Source organism: Haematobia irritans, chromosome 3 (assembly GCF_050003625.1).
Source record: "Haematobia irritans isolate KBUSLIRL chromosome 3, ASM5000362v1, whole genome shotgun sequence".
Lineage (NCBI taxonomy): Eukaryota > Metazoa > Arthropoda > Insecta > Diptera > Muscidae > Haematobia > Haematobia irritans.
In genome coordinates this window covers 190,346,784-190,363,146 of record NC_134399.1, presented here as the reverse complement: position 1 = coordinate 190,363,146, position 16,363 = coordinate 190,346,784, and the positions used below count along the sequence as shown (strand labels likewise).

General features: G+C 33.3%; 1 protein-coding gene across 1 annotated transcript in view; it reads right to left on the bottom strand.

Moving 5' to 3' along the window:
* The window catches only part of FucTC (alpha-(1,3)-fucosyltransferase C), a 58,396-nt gene that overhangs the window by 40,906 nt on the left and 1,127 nt on the right, over positions 1-16,363 (bottom strand). The gene's annotated exons all lie outside the window — the stretch shown is intronic.

Below are 16,363 nucleotides of genomic sequence, written 5' to 3'. Positions count from 1 at the left end.
AAATTATAAAAACAGGAGAACCAATACATTTTATACTCTCCACCATAGAATAAAGGCATGCTAACTTTGTCATTATATTTGTAACCCATAGAAATATTGGTCTCAGTATATTCTTTCCGAAGCATGGTGAAATGATGAGTTGATCTAGCGATGCCGGTCCGTCCGTCTGTATAAATTACTAACGAAAAATGGTATTGACTTGAATCTTGATAGAATTTGCTGTTATTGATGTAGGTCAGATGGTATTGAAAATGGACTATATCAAACCACTTTTAGGTATAGCCCACAAGCCCATAGATGTGAATTCCGGAGTGTTTTGAAAATATTAATATATTATAACCTCCAATTAAAAAATAAAACTTAATAAAACTAAAGCCAATCTAACTTCATAAGAAATAGTTAACAAATGTTTTCTTAATTCGAAACAAAAAAAAAAAACAAAAAAAAAACAAAACAAAACTTTAAACCAAAGATGAAAAATCCTGAAAATAAATCTTAGCCTATATTTGAAACATTTTTAAGCAAAATCCAAATATTGCAGCTAAAATAATTTCTTTCAAGCAAAAAAAAAGTATTTTTACTTTAAGGAAAATTCACCTTACTTTAAAGACATACGACTTTAGGGAAAGGGCGCAATTTAAAATTAACGAAAATAATTTTTGAAGAAAATATTATGAACCTTCTTGTAGTTAAAATTTCTTTATTTTAAAGTAATTTGTTCTTAATGTCGGGTAAATTGTGTGTCCTAAAATTTATGTTGCATAATCTTTCATATTAGATCAGTATAGATATAAAGTTATATAGCATCCTAAATAATGTATTTATTTCAAAGAAACCGCATTTTTATACCCTGCTCCACACTGTGGAACAGGGTATTATAAGTTAGTGCATATGTTTGCAACACCCAGAAGGAGACGAGATAGACACATGGTGTCTTTGGCAAAAATGCTCAGGGTGGGCTCCTGAGTCGATATAGCGATGTCCGTCTGTCCGTCTGTCCGTCTGTCCGTCTGTCCGTCTGTCCGTGAACACATTTTTGTAATCAAAGTCTAGGTCGCAGTTTTAGTCCAATCGACTTCAAATTTGGCACAAGTATGTGTTTTGGCTCAGAATAGATCCCTATTGATTTTGGAAGAAATCGGTTCAGATTTAGATATAGCTCCCATATATATATTTCGCCCGATATGGACTTATATGGCCCCAGAAGCCAGAGTTTTACCCTAATTTGCTTAAAATTTTGTACAAGAAGAACAATTAGTACTATAGTCAAGTGTGCCAAATTTTATCGAAATCGGTTCAGATTTAGATATAGCTCCCATATATATCTTTCGCCCGATATGGACTAATACGGTCCCAGAAGCCAGAGTTTTACCCCAATTTGGTTGAAATTTTGCACAGGGAGTAGAATTAGCATTGTAGCTATGCGTGCCAAATTTGGTTGAAATCGGTTCAGATTTAGATATAGCTCCCATATATAGCTTTCGCCCGATTTACACTCATAGGACCACAGTGGCCAATTTTTTGCTCCGATTTAGTTGAAATTTTGCACAGGGAGTAGAATTAACATTGTTGCTATGCGTGTCAAGTTTGGTTGAAATCGGTTCAGATTTAGATATAGCTCCCATATATAGCTTTCGGCCGATTTACACTCATATGACCACAGAGGCCAATTTTTTGCTCCGATTTAGTTGAAATTTTGCACAGGGAGTAGAATTAGCTTTTTAGCTATGCGTGCAAAATTTGGTTGAAATCGGTTCAGATTTAGATATAGCTCCCATATATATGTTTTTCTGATTTCGACAAAAATGGTCAAAATACCAACATTTTCCTTGTAAAATCGCCACTGCTTAGTCGAAAAGTTGTAAAAATGACTCTAATTTTCCTAAACTTCTAATACATATATATCGAGCGATAAATCATAAATAAACTTTTGCGAAGTTTCCTCAAAATTGCTTCAGATTTAAATGTTTCCCATATTTTTTTTACTAACATTGTGTTCCACCCTAGTGCATTAGCCGACTTAAATTTTGAGTCTATAGATTTTGTAGAAGTCTATCAAATTCTGTCCAAATCGAGTGATATTTAAATGTATGTATTTGGGACAAACCTTTATATATAGCACCCAACACATTTGACGGATGTGATATGGTATCGAAAATTTAGATCTACAAAGTGGTGCAGGGTATAATATAGTCGGCCCCGCCCGACTTTAGACTTTCCTTACTTGTTTTTTTTAGATCATACGTATAATAGATTTTAAGATTCATCTCTATATAGCATGAGAAGTAAAATTAGCTAAGCTTCTTACTACCATGATGACATAATTTCACCACGATTCTATTGTTTTTTTTTTTTTCTTCATGCACGAATTGTGGCACAAACGAAAGACGTAATTTTAAACGAAACAAAAAACCAAATATGTGAAAACAAAAAAGATAGATTTCCCTACATCTATGACATTTATTTCATTTTTTTTTGCCTTTGTTCGTAATTTTTAACATTTGCAATGTAATGTGTTAATGAATTGTAACCTTCCTGGGAGGCATTTAGCAAATTAAGACGACAAAAATGTAAGAAATGTAAATGCCTTTTCAAAGGTATCGTGTTTCTCGTTTGCACCTGATAAAAGTGTGCTGCACCTATTACAAGCAAGAAAGCGTGATATGTGAAATATGTAATGTTCATCGTTGCAAGATACCTTAGTATAAGTATAAAATAATTTTTTTAAATAAATTTGAATGAGTGCATTCCTACAAAAACATTCTGAAAAATATTGCCTTAATATCAAAGTCTATGCAACCTAGCTTTAGAACACGCAATGTACACAATATTATGAACAAATTTCTTTAAAATAATGAATTTTTAAATTAATGAAAGTTTTTAATCTTTGATTCAATTTTTATACCCTGCGCCACACTGTGGAACAGGGTATTATAAGTTAGTGCATATGTTTGCAACACCCAGAAGGAGACGAGATAGACACATGGTGTCTTTGGCAAAAATGCTCAGGGTGGGCTCCTGAGTCGATATAGCCATGTCCGTCTGTCCGTGAACACATTTTTGTAATCAAAGTCTAGGTCGCAGTTTGAGTCCAATCGACTTCAAACTTGGCACAAGTATGTGTTTTAGCTCAGAATAGATCCCTATTGATTTTGGAAGAAATCGGTTCATATTTAGATATAGCTCCCATATATATCTTTCGCCCGATATGGACTTATATGCTCCCAGAAGCCAGAGTTTTACCCTAATTTGCTTAAAATTTTGCACAAGAAGAACAATTAGTACTATAGTCAAGTGTGCCAAATTTTATTGAAATCGGTACAGATTTAGATATAGCTCCCATATATATCTTTCGCCCGATATGGACTAATACGGTCCCAGAAGCCAGAGTTTTACCCCAATTTAGTTGAAATTTTGCACAGGGAGTAGTCTTAGCATTGTAGCTATGCGTTCCAAATTTGGTTGAAATCGGTTCAGATTTAGATATATCTTCCATATATAGCTTTCGCCCGATTTACACTCATATGACCACAGAGGCCAATTTTTTGCTCCGATTTAATTGAAATTTTGCACAGGGAGTAGACTTAGCATTGTAGCTATGCGTGCCTAATTTGGTTGAAATCGGTTTACATTTAGATATAGCTCCCATATATAGTTTTCGCCCCATTTACACTCATATGACTACAGAGGCCAATTTTTTACTGCGATTTAGTTGAAATTTTGCACAGGGAGTATAATAAGCATTGTTGCTATGCATGCCAAATTTGGTTGAAATCGGTTCAGATTTAGGTATAGCTCCCATATATATGTTTTTCTGATTTCGACAAAAATGGTCAAAATACGAACATTTCCCTTTTAAAATCGCCTCTGTTTAGTCGAAAAGTTGTAAAAATTACTCTAATTTTCCTCTACTTCTAATAAATATATATCGAGCGATAAGTCATAAAAAAACTTTTGCAAAGTTTCCTTAAAATTGCTTCATATTTAAATCTTTCCCATATTTTTTTACTATCATTGTGTTCCACCCTAGTGCATTAGCCGACTTTTTGAGTCTATAGATTTTGTAGAAGTCTATCAAGTTCTGTCCAGATCGAGTGATATTTAAATGTATGTAAAGGGTGGATAAATTGTAAGGACCGATGTTGAATGTGAACCACACCTAAACGCCAAGTTTTTTCCGAATTTTATTTGACATTTCTCTATTTCAGACTTACTCAATTTGAACCATGGAGAGATGCACAATCCAACAACGTGTTAAATGGTTCCAAGGAATGGCAACAGTGGATGATCAATTTTCGAAGAAAATCGTCTTCAGTGATGAGGCACATTTTCACCTTAGTGGATTCGTCAATAAACAGAATTGCCGCATTTGGGCGAATGAGAATCCAAGAGTGATTGTCGAAAAACCAATGCACCCACAAAGAGTGACTGTTTGGTGCGGTTTATGGGCTGGCGGCATCATCGGGCCGTATTTTTTCCAAAATGAGGCCGGTCAGGCAGTTACTGTGAATGGTGTTCGCTATCGTGAGATGATAACGAACTTTTTATGGTCCGAATTGGAAGATATGGATGTGGACGATATGTGGTTCCAGCAGGACGGTGCCACTTGCCACACAGCTAACGAAACAATGGCTCTTTTGCGCAACAAATTCAATGGCCGTGTTATCTCACGTAATGACGACGTCAATTGGCCGCCAAGATCATGTGATTTGACACCGTTGGCCTTTTTTCTTTGGGGTTATTTGAAAGAAAAGGTGTACGTCGATAAGCCAGCAACAATTCAAGAGCTAAAGGATGAGATAATTCGGCACATTAACGGCATAGAACCTCAATTATGCCTCAGCGTCATTGAAAATTTGGACCATCGGATGAAGGTGTATCACCGAGGTCGCGGCGCCCATTTGGCCGATATTTTGTTCCATACATAATTGAGTAATACCAATATATTATAATATAATAAAATTACAATAATTTCCTAAATAGTTTGTGTTTTATTCAAAATCAACATCGGCCCTTGAAATTTTAACCACCCTTTATTTGGGACAAACCTTTATAGCCCCCAACACATTTGACGGATGTGATATGGTATCGAACATTTAGATCTACAAAGTGGTGCAGGGTATAATATAGTCGGCCCCGCCCGACTTTAGACTTTCCTTACTTGTTTTGTTTTGCCTTTGTTCATAATATTTAACATTTGCAATGTAATGTGTTAATGAAATGTAACCTTCCTCGGAGGCATTTACCAAATTTAGACGACAAAAACATAAGAAATGTAAATGCCTTTTTAAAGGTATCGTGTTTCTCGTTTGCACCTGATAAAAGTGTGCTGCACCTATTACAAGCAAAAAAGCGTGATATGTGAAATATGTAATATTCAACGTTGCAGTATACATTAGTATAAGTATAAAATAATTTTTGTTAAATAAATTTGAATGAGTGCATTCCTACAAAAACATTCTGAAAAATATTGCCTTAATATCAAAGTCTATGCATCGGGCTATATTGGGGCTATACCGCAACTTGGACCGATATACACGACCTTACGCACACTAGTTTATGAATTCAAAATACCTCAAGATTTTGAAATTCAGGCAAATCGGATAAAAATTAGGATGTCTGGAAGCCCAAGAACTCAAATCGGGAGATCGGTTATACCAAATTATGCACCGATACATTCCATATTCGGCACACTTATTTAAGAACCCAAAATACATCTACATTTTGAATTTCACGCAAATCAGATAATAATTCGAATGTCTAGAAGAAGTCAAATTGGGAGATTGGGTTATATGGGGGCTATACCAGGGGCCAATACAAACCATATTCAACACACTTATTTACGGACCCACAATAACCCTAGAGGTGTTCGGGCCACGCGAAGGCTATACCGAAGCACAGACCGATATGCACCATCTTCCGCACACCTGTTTATGAACCCAAAATGGGAGCTATATCAAAATGTAGACCAGATCATGCCAAATTCGGCACACATATTTATGCTCCCAAAATACCTATAGATTTTGAAATTCAGGAAAATCTGATAAAAATTGGGATGTCTAGACGCTCAAGACCCCATATCGGGGCGTCGGTTAGTCGAACATTACCTGTCTGCAAAAGTCGAGTTTATGCAAAATTCCAGCACGATAGCTTCATTATTCAAGATTGTAGCGTAAAACAGACAGACGGACATTGTTATCTTGTCTTAGATTTTTTGTCAAAATGTTTTTTTCTATAAATTTTGTTAAAATTTTATTTCTATAGAAATTTTTTTCAAAATTTATTTTTATAGAAAATTTTGTTAAAATTTTATTTCTATAACAAATTTTGTTAAAATTTTGTTTGTCTAGAACACATAATGTGAAAATTTTATTTCAAAGAAAATTTTGAGAAAATTTTATTTCTATAGAAAATGTTATTCAAATTTTATTTCAAAGAAAATTTTGAGAAAATTTTATTTCTATAGAGAATTGTATTTCTATGGAAAATTTTATTTATATAGAAAATGTTGTCAAAATTTTATTTCAAAGAATATTTTGTCAAAATTTTATTTCTATACAAAATATTGTATTTCTATGGAAAATTTTTATCAAAACTCTCAACAAGTCAAGCTTTCCCTTTAACTAATTTTTTCTTCTCCAAAAAGTAATAAATTATCAACACGTGTCATCTTTCGAAAAGCCTGGCATGCAACTAGCAAGTAAATAAATAAAAAAAATAAAATGTTTATTTAATAATTTTTTTCTAAAAATATTTCCATCATTTTTTACTATTGAAATCATTAACTGTAGCAATCAATAAAAAAAGACCGATTTCCCCATGAGTCTATTAACATTTATAAGGATTTCCAGATTCGATGTGTGCTCATTCTCCCACACTCGTTGCCTTATAGAATGTAATTTATAAAGAAAGAAAAATTAAAAAAAGGCAAAAAGAAAACGAATGAAAGCAAAACTATAATTAAAAAGTCATAATAATCATAATAGTTTTAAAAATATATATAAAAGTGGGTATATGAACTCGTAGTGTTGTCTTTACTGACACCCAATGTCAATAAAGTAACAGGCCAAGGTAAACAATGCGGTTGCAAACTATAAAGGCTGTCTGTGTCTGTAGGTTGACCAATAAATCAAATCACATCTATTCATACATATCCTTGTCGCTACGTTGTTGCTCATTCAGTTGATGGTGGTGGTAGTAGTAGTAAATGATAGTAAATGTAAACACCAGGACTGATTGTTTTGTATATGTCAAATTGTTGATTTCTGATATCGATTAAGGACAATCATTAGTAGACATCCATATATAAAAACACTCTCACACATACACACAACTGTAATAAAGTGCGAACGATTCTTACAAGTTTTGGCGTGCCATGTTTTGAAAACATTTTCAAAATGACCTATTGACGGAAGTACATGTAAGTATGTGAAGGGAAAAGAGAATAAATGGAAAACCAACTAATTACACTGAAAAAAAATTAATAAAGTTTGATTGAGATTTTTGACGACATTGCCAAAATAAACTGAATGATAATTTCTAAACAAAACTACTCGTACAGCATCTCCAACATAATCGTAGCTGAAATGCTTCAAAATGTTTTCGGAAACGATATGATTTCGATTCCATTGAATAAAGTACCCAAAATGGAACGCTTTCATCCCCAAAATTTCCCACTTTAATTTAAAATTCCCTACAAAAAATCCCAATAAATATTTAGCAAGTTTTTTTTTTAAAAAAGTAAAAGAATAGACCCTGCTGTAGAAAATCCGTAAAAATTTATGAAAATTTCAAAACATAAAACCAGTAGGCGGGTGCTTGAAATATCATCCGATGCAAGCTCTCGTCAGAGGTAATTATTGGTATAAATAATCATCGAATTTTTTTCTTATGCAAATCATTTTTAAAATCCTGAAGAATAACAATGGGAGTAAAAAAACACTTTTCGGGAGTAAAGAAACACTTAAAGAAACATTTAAAGAAATCGTCCTTAAAGTAACTGAAATATTGAATCTTTAGATTTATGATAAAAATGCTTCAAATATAGGCTAAGGCTTATTTTGAGGATTTAGCATCTTTGGTTTAAAGTTTTTTTTTTTTTTTTGGAATTAAGAAAACATTTTTTACTTTGAAGTATCAGCTATAATTTGGATTTTTAAACTGGCATTTGTTTGTACATGAATAGATTTATTAATATAACGCAAAAAAAAACTAAAATTCGATAAATGAGAACTGTATCCTAATTTTAATTTTATTGATCCTAGATTTAATGTCGTTAAAAAATGTCTTTATTTTAAAGAAGTCGCATCTTTGGCTCGCAATCAATACCAAAATCCTTAAGGGAAGGTCAAAATCTTTGGATCCAAGTAAACTTTTTCTTTAGTATACCAAAAACATACGACTTTACTATTTTGGTTTGCCTTTGGTTTTACTCATAAAGTAACGAAAAACAATTTTAGTGCAAAGTAACATCGTAATGTTTAAAGTCACTCACATATTTAATCCTTGGATTTGAGATACCAAAGTTCAAATAAAGCCTACACTGGCTTTTAAAATAATGTGTTGAAAAATATGTCCTATATTTGAACGATATTTTGCTTTGTAGTCAAGATGCAAAAAGACAACAAAGTTAAAGACAATTTCATTAATTTAAAAGAATTTTTCTGAATTATTAAAGTCAAGTTGACCTTAGTCCAAAATTTTTTTCTTTCATGTTATGACACCCATTTTAAGTCAAATCACTTAATTATAAGGATAATACGACATCATTGAAAAGTTTATCGACTTTTGAACAAGGAAAAAAGCTTTATAAATGGGTCTTCTAAGCTAAGCAAAATTTGCATTCGTATTTTAAAGACATGAAATCTTTGACCTCACGACAATATTTTTTTCAGTGTACATAGGCAAATATTTGTAGATTATTTTCGATAATCATTATTTTTTGCCATGTACTAACCTTAATATTTACTTTACACTTAATTTTAACCTTTGGCTTCCAAAGAACGGAAAAAGGCCGGCCATAAAAGAAAAATTCCAAAAAGAAAAACCGGCACAAATAACTGCCATAGCAAAGCTCAGAAGGTCAAACAAATGATTTCCAACTGTTTTTTTGTGGCACATTCTATTTGCCGGTCAATTTGCTTGTAGATGTTAATGTCTAAACAATTTCACCCCACTGGCGTTCTAACACCCTCACTAATAGGTTAGCAACGAGCAATAGCAACAACACTTTTGTTGTCCATGGTGACCTCCCCCAGGCATTTATCTCGCAGTCACCATAACCTAAACTACCAACGTGTTACACTCCTTGGGCGAACTTAATGGTCTTGGTACATTTCGGTCTGTTGGTTTATACTTTAAGCATTCGCTTTTTTCCGTCATGCCATTACATTTGATTATTTACTTAGCGGACATTTCCATTGGGATGACGAACAAAAAAGTTACGCCAAGAAAATTGTGGTAATTGTTCCAATTTGAATTAATGTTATTTGCTTATATCCTTTCGATAGTTCGATAGTGACAAGAATGCAAATATACAAATTTATACTCACATAGTAGTAAGGTGGGTCGTTAGAAAAGGTATATACCAGAGAATGAAGCCGCCGAGTCGCGCACCGATTTCAGCCGCCGCCGAACAAGTCGACTCAAATTTAGCCGCCAATTCATCAAAAATATCGGTTTAAATCAGAAAAATATATTAATAATTGTCGTATATTTTGCCAAAATTTCGAACCTTTCGCCCACAATCAATCAATTTCAAGCTGCTATAATAATTTTGCACAAATTTAGCTCAGAAAATTTGTATGAAATGTACAATTGATTGTACGATTTGATGTATCACTACCCAATAAACACAAACGTTTGAAAAATGCTAAATTTCAACAATTTTTCAAACATTTTTTCAAAGGATTAGGGTAATATACAAGTTGAGAAATTGTTGAGAAAATCGCGTTCTCAACAAAAAACAGACATTACCCTCAACAGTAAATTTCAACACATTAGCAATAATGTCTCAAGTGTTATCCTCAAATTGAAATGCATCGCTACTCAATAATTTCTCAAACAATTTTTGATGCGAGTCAAATTATAAATTATCATCGTTGCAATTACTTTTCAACCAAAATTTGTATAAATGATATCCCCACATCAAATTGAAAGTCAAAGCCAAAATTCTATGAATTTTGTATAATTTTCGTCAAAATAAAATATATAATAATACACTACAGTACATAATACACTACAATACCAATTGAAAAATAATAATCTTATTTAACATATCAACAAATAAGAACAAAACAACAAAACATTAAATATCTTAAACATTATTTGTAAACACTTTTGCATTGATAATTCGATTTCCTTCCAGTTGGTGTCATAAAACAGCATTAAAATTTGAAATTAGAACGTGCTGGACCACGTGTTAGAATAGATTTCCAGCAGAAGGAATTCACAAAATATCCATTTTAAACTGATAATATTAATTGCACTTTGAAAGGTTTCTGGAAACTTTTTCTTGTCGATAAGCCACTCATTTTTCATTGGTCAGCTTCTTAATGTTTGCAAGAATGTAGCATCCAAAGATTTTGGTTTTCTGCAAAAAGATTTAAATTTAGTGACTTCTCTAAAATGTTGATTTTATTTTTATACCCTCCATCATAGGATGGGGGTATATTAACTTTGTCATTCCGTTTGTAACACATCGAAATATTGCTGTAAGACCCCATAAAGTATATATATTCTGGGTCGTGGTGAAATTCTGAGTCGATCTAAGCATGTCCGTCCGTCCGTCTGTTGAAATCACGCTAACTTCCGAACGAAACAAGCTATCGACTTGAAACTTGGCACAAGTAGTTGTTACCGATGTAGGTCGGATGGCATTGAAAATGGGCCATATCGGTCCACTTTTACGTATAGCCCCCATATAAAGGGACCCTCAGATTTGGCTTGTGGAGCCTCTAACAGAAGCATATTTCATCCGATCCGGCTGAAATTTGGTATATGGTGTTGGTATATGGTCTCCAACAATCATGCAAAAATTGGTCCACATCGGTCCATAATTATATATAGCCCCCATATAAACCGATCCCCAGATTTGGCTTGCGGAGCCTAAAAGGGATGTAAATTTCATCCGATCGGGCTGAAATTTGGTACATGGTGTTGGTATATGGTCTCTCACAAACATTCACAAATTGGTCCACATCGGTCTATAATTATATATAGCCCCCATATAAACCGATCCCCAGATTTGGCTTGCGGAGCCTCAAAAAGAAGAAAATTTCATCCGATCCGGCTGAAATTTGGTACATGATGTTGGTATATGGTCTCTAACAACCATGCAAAAATTGGTCCATATCGGTCCTTAATTATATATAGCCACCATATAAACCGATCCCCAGATTTGGCTTGTGGAGCCTCTAAGAGAAGCACATTTCATCCGATCCGGCTGAAATTTGGTACATGGTGTCGGTATATGGTATCTAACAATCATGCAAAAATTGGTCCACATCGGTCCATAATTATATATAGCCCCCATATAACCGATCCCCGGATGAAATTTGCTTCCAAGAAAAGCAAATTTCATCCGATCCGGCTGAAATTTTGTACATGATGTTGGTATATAGTCTCTAACAACCATGCAAAAATTGATCCACATCGGTCCATAATTATATATAGACCCCATATAAACCGATCTCCAGATTTGGCTTGCGAAGCCTCAAAGAGGAGCAAATTGCATCCGATTCGGCTGAAATTTTGTACATGGTATTTGTATATGGTCTCTAACAACCGTGCAAAAATTGGTCCACATCGGTCCATAATTATATATGGCGCCCATATAAACCGATCCCCAGATTTGGGTTGCGGAGCCTCAAAGAGAAGCAAATTTCATCCGATCCGCCTGAAATTTGGTACATGATATTGGTATATGGTCTGTAACAACCATGCAAAAATTGGTCCACATCGGTTCATAATTATATATAGCCCCCATATAAACCGATCCCCAGATTTGGCTTGCCAAGTCTCCAAGAGAAGCAAATTCCATCCAATCCGGTTGTAATTTGGAACATGGTGTTAGCATATGATCTTTAACAACCGTGCCAGAATTGGTCCATATCGGTCCATAATTATATATAGCCCTCATATAAAACGTTCTCCAGATTTGACCTCCGGAGCCTCTTGGAGGAGCAAAATTCATCCGATCCGGTTCAAATTAGGCATGTGGTGTTAGTATATGGTCGCTAACAACCATACCAAAATTGGTCCAATCACACAAAAATTGGTCCATATCGGTTCATAATCATGGTTGCCACTAGAGCCAAAAATAATCTACCAAAATTTTTTTTCTATAGAAAATTTTGTCAAAATTTTATTTCTATAGAAAATTTTGTCAAAATTTTATTTCTATAGAAAATTTTGTTCAAATTTTATTCGATTCATAATCATGGTTGCCACTCGAGCCAAAAATAATCTACCAAGATTTTATTTCTATAGAAAATTTTGTCAAAAGTTTATTTCTATAGAAAATTTTGTTAAAATTTTATTTCTGTAGAAATTTTTTTCAAAATTGTCTTTCTATAGAAAATTTTGTCAAAATTTTTATTTCTATAGAAAATTTTGTGAAAATTTTATTTCTATAGAAAATTTTGTTAAAATTTTATTTCTGTAGAAAATTTTGTCAAAATTCTATGTCAACTTTGTCAAACTGAATTATATACGTATTGTATCGATCTTTTTTGATTTAATATATACCACGTATGGACTTACATACAATTTAGAATATGGTGTTAGGAGGTTTTAAGATACCTTGCCATCGGCAAGCGTTACCGCAACTTAAGTAATTCGATTGTGGATGGCAGTGTTTAGAAGAAATTTCTACGCAATCCATGATGGAGGGTACATAAGCTTCGGCCTGGCCGAACTTACGGCCGTATATACTTGTTCATATTGACTTACCAATTATTATAAACCATTTGAAGCAGTCACAGCCAATTGTCCAACATTTTTTCATCGGTTAGCTTTTTAATGTTTTCAAGAACGTAGAATCCATAATTTTAGTTTTCTGCAAAGAGATATACATTTAGTGACTTCCTTAATGTTTTTTTATTTTCACTTACCTATTATTATAAATTATTTGGAGTAAATTCAGTTATTTGTCTAAAATTTTCCATTTTTTTATTTCTTCCAATTGACCACGAACTTCGATGCACAAATAAGTATTGAAAACCACATGGTTTTTTCGTTGCATTTTAGCGTAGTGCTCTGTCAAAGTTTTCTCATATTATCTTCAACACCTTTTCAAAGATTTCATCAACATTTGGGCAAATTGGAAGTAATTCGCAATCAATTTGAAGATATATTGAAGATGAGCTGTTTCAAGTCAAGTTCAATTTATGTTGAAAATTATATTTACCCTCAAACTGAAAAGTTGTTGCATTTGAAAAACGCTCATCCTGTGTTTATTGGGTAATCTCATTAATCGTACATAACTGAGATGCCATATTGTAAATTTTAACATTTTTCTAGGGAAACAATTGGAAATAAAAATATGCAAATGTGTAGATAAAAAAAATATGAAAGCATGTGAAAAAATTTACAAAATTCAGTATAATCCCCATATTCATGAAAGTTAACGTAAACGTTAAATCTACACTGAAAAAAAGGCATGCTCGGTCCCAAAGATTTTCTCTTTACTTTAAAAATTTTTGTATTGGTTCCGAGTCCAAGAAGCGGAGAATACAAATAAGGATACTTTTAGGAGACAATTCTCTTTTAAATTTGGGTTTTGTGTACTGTTTCTAGGAAGCAAATTTTAATTTTTCGTTTTTGTCAGTTTTTTTTCTTCATATGCTATCAAAGTCCTTTAAAAACGAGTTAACGACAACTTTATTTTCCAAATTCAGACTCGACTTCCAGTATAAATTATGCTATGTTTCAAGTAAAAAACGTCTTTAAAATAATGTTAAAATTTGAACGATTTTTTGCTTTGTAGTCAAGATGCAAAAAGACAACAAATTTAAAGACAATTTAATTAAATTTAATGTTTTTTTTCTGAATTATTGAAGTCAAGTTGACCTTACCCTAAAAAAAATTTCTTTCATGTTATGATACCCATTTTTAAGTGAAATCACTTAATTATAAGGACAATATTACTTCATTGAAAAGTTTATCGACTTTTGGACAAGCAAAAAAACTTTATATTAGAAAATGCGTTTTCTATGTTAAGCAAAATTTGCATTCGTATTTTAAAGACTTAAAATCTTTGACCTCACGACAATATTTTTTCAGTGTACTGTTACCATACAAATTCCTTCCATAAACTGTCAGTAAATTATTATGTATATGAGCATAAATGTAGAGCGTCCCGGAAGGCGGTAATCAGAACCAACTAAGACACATTAATGGCCTGTTCCTGTATATCGAACGAAAGCTTTCTTTCGTATTCCAAACGAAAGAAAATTGATTTTTGTTCTTCTATTACGAAAGACAAGTCATTTCATATTTTGTTGTCGAGCAATAAACGAACATATACAATAAGTGTCAAGAAACATTGTTAACATTTGAATGAATTCTCAGGACAAAAATTTTAATGCCCTGTTCCTGTATATCGAACGAAAACCAGTTCGAAAGAAAGGCAGTCACTAGAATTCGAATGAATTTGGGTTTTTCTATTTTTGAAAGTTCGATTCGTTTGTATGAGAATACATTGATTATTAAAAATGAGTATTTTTAAATTTTTGGCCTGAGAATTCATTCAAATGTTAACAATGCTTTTACTTTTTTCTTGACACTTATTGTATATGTTCGTTTATTACTCGACAACAAAATATGAAGTGACTTGCCTTTCGAAATAAAGGAACAAAAATCAATTTTCTTTCGCTTGGAATACGAAAGAAAGTTTTCGTTCGATATACAGGAACAGGCCATTATTGTATATGTTCGTTTATTACTCGACAACAAAATATGAAGTGACTTGCCTTTCGAAATAAAAGAACAAAAATCAATTTTCATTCGTTTGGAATACGAAAGAAAGCTTTCGTTCGATATACAGGAACAGGCCATAAAATACTCATTTTTGATATTCATGCCCTGTTCCTGTATATCGAACGAAAACCAGTTCGAAAGAAAGGCTGTCACTCGAATTCGAATGAATTTGGGTTTTTCTATTTTTGAAAGTTCGATTCGTTTGTATGAGAATACATTGATTATTAAAAATGAGTATTTTTAAATTTTTGGCCTTAGAATTCATTCAAATGTTAACAATGCTTTTACTTTTTTCTTGACACTTATTGTATATGTTCGTTTATTAATCGACAACAAAATATCAAGTGACTTGCCTTTCGAAATAAAAGAACAAAAATCAATTTTCTTTCGTTTGGAATACGAAAGAAAGCTTTCGTTCGATATACAGGAACAGGCCATCAATGTCTTCTCATACAACCGAAACGAACTTTCAAAAAAAAGAGATTTTAAAAAACAATCATGTATAACTATAGACCGATATGGACCTAGTTAACAGGTTGGCTGATAAGTCCCCGGTCTAACAAAGAAAAACACATTTTTTTGTCAAAAATCGTTTTTATTATTTCACATAGTTCCCTTCAAGAGCGATACAACGATTATAACGACCTTCCAATTTTTCGATATCGTTTTTGAAGTACTCCTTCGATTTTGCCTCAAAATAGGCCTCAGTTTCAGCGATCACCTCTTCATTGCAGCCAAATTTTTTCCCTGCGAGCATCCTTTTGAGGTCTTAGAACAAGAAAAAGTCGCTGGGGCCCAGATCTGGAGAATACGGTGGGTGGGGAAGCAATTCGAAGCCCAATTCATGAATTTTTGCCATCGTTCTCAATGACTTGTGGCACGGTGCGTTGTCTTAGTGGAACAACACATTTTTCGTCTTCATATGGGGCCGTTTTACCGCGATTTCGACCTTCAAACGCTCCAATAACGCCATATAATAGTCACTGTTGATGGTTTTTCCCTTCTCAAGATAATCGATAAAAATTATTCTATGCGCATCCCAAAAAACAGAGGCCATTACTTTGCCAGCGGACTTTTGAGTCTTTCCAAACCTCGGAGATGGTTCACCGGTCGCTGTCCACTCAGCCGACTGTCGATTGGACTCAGGAGTGTAGTGATGGAGCCATGTTTCATCCATTGTCACATATCAATGGAAAAACTCGGGTGTATTACATACCAATCAATTATTGTTGATATCCCTGGGGCAGAGTCTGGAAACCCATTATCAAGCCAAGTTTTTGCTTCCACCCTATTTTTTCCCTTCAGAAAACAGTATTTTATCAAAACACGAAATTCCCTTTTTTCCATTTTTTCGCAATAACCAAATTTGCTTCACAAAAGACGC